Below are 1626 nucleotides of genomic sequence, written 5' to 3' on the forward strand. Positions count from 1 at the left end.
GGCCCTAATTCTACATCTGACAAGACAGTCACCACAATCCACCATGTGCACCCACCCTAAACATAGATGGAATGTCACCAAGAGTAATCTGAGCATCGCTCCTCTGCATAAGTTATTTTATTACTGGCTCAAGATCTCGATCATGCCTAGACCTAGTAGGGAAAGTATCCCTATCATCTGGTAGGAAGAAATCCGCAATCATACTATGAGGCAAATTTAGAGATGCATCATTGTTGTCTCTGTGCCAACATGAACTTAGGTAGTACATACTGTGTGTGTAGAGTAGTGGCAAAGCTCCACTTGTACTTGCATAAGGCTAGGAATAACCTCTCTTAGGAATCCTCAACATGCAAGTTCTACTTGCAATTCCTACATACGAGTTCTACATGCAACTCCTACATGCAATTCCTACATGCATGTTCTACTTGCAACTCCTACATGCAAGTTCTACATGCGAGTTCTACATGCAACATGCTTCAAAGCACAAGTCTTGGACCAATGGTCCAATACCACTAAAGACATTCCTCAATAGGCAAAGGTCACCTTGCAAATGAGAAATCTTAAGGAGGCATATACAACCATCTACCAGAAATACAAAGAAAAAATGAATGAGATGCATTCCCAAAAGATAATCATCTCCAAACTTGAACTCCAATTGCTAGTGCACAATAATGAGGCAATGGAAGACAACACCAATGAAGACCCACTACAATGCACAACAGTGGTGTACCAAGAGCTTGTGGGTACTCTACAAGTGGAAGATCACCTCAACGCACGCGTGCTTATCCAATGGAAGCAACTCCAATATGGGTTCATATCTGCTCATCCAACAATCAAATGGGAACATTCCATAGGGACCAAAACTATGCGCATAATTTGCCAAGACTTGTCCGAAGATGAGAAAAATATCTTCTACCTGTCTACACATGACGGGTTTACAGCACTCAGGATGGATGCTTTCATTGCATATGTATGCCTCATGGGTAGTCCTCCCCTCAGGGTTATTATTGGTTTGTTGCCATTGCTACAAAGGCCATCACTATTATTTGCAAGGCATGACATAACCGACATCCCACCCATGCAGATGATGATCCCATTGCACCAGCAAAAGGCAGTGTCTGAAGATGATAGGGCCTCAACTTCCCATATCTAACCATTCTCTCTGCCAACCTCATAACCTCACTTACCCTTGCTGCTGCCACCCTCTTAACCTTCCCCGCGCTCCATCCTAACATCTATTCCCTCCATCATCTCTTTGCTCTTGCCTCTCACCATTTTCAACTAACCCAACAGTCACAAACTCTCGAACCCCTCACACCTAGCTTCTTCCCTTCCCTTGCTAATCCTACCCTTGAGGATTACCAAGCTACTCAAACCATTTGCCTAGTTCTTCCCCCCCTCCCCTCTGCTCCCCCTTCCACAACTAATACTCTTTCATATTTCTCCCCCATGTCCCCAGATTCTCTCCCTGTCTCGTCATTACCTTCGACACTACTTGTGCTTCCATCAACAAAAAATGACACAGTATCTGATTTTGAATATCACGATCTGGATAATTCAATTCATACTCCCATGCCAAGTTCCAATGATGGGTATGATTTTGATGAGATACCACTTCCCAGTAAC

This window comes from Dipteris shenzhenensis, chromosome 31, assembly GCF_047967505.1.
Source record: "Dipteris shenzhenensis isolate YYH24624 ecotype China chromosome 31, Dip_SZ_1.0, whole genome shotgun sequence".
Lineage (NCBI taxonomy): Eukaryota > Viridiplantae > Streptophyta > Polypodiopsida > Gleicheniales > Dipteridaceae > Dipteris > Dipteris shenzhenensis.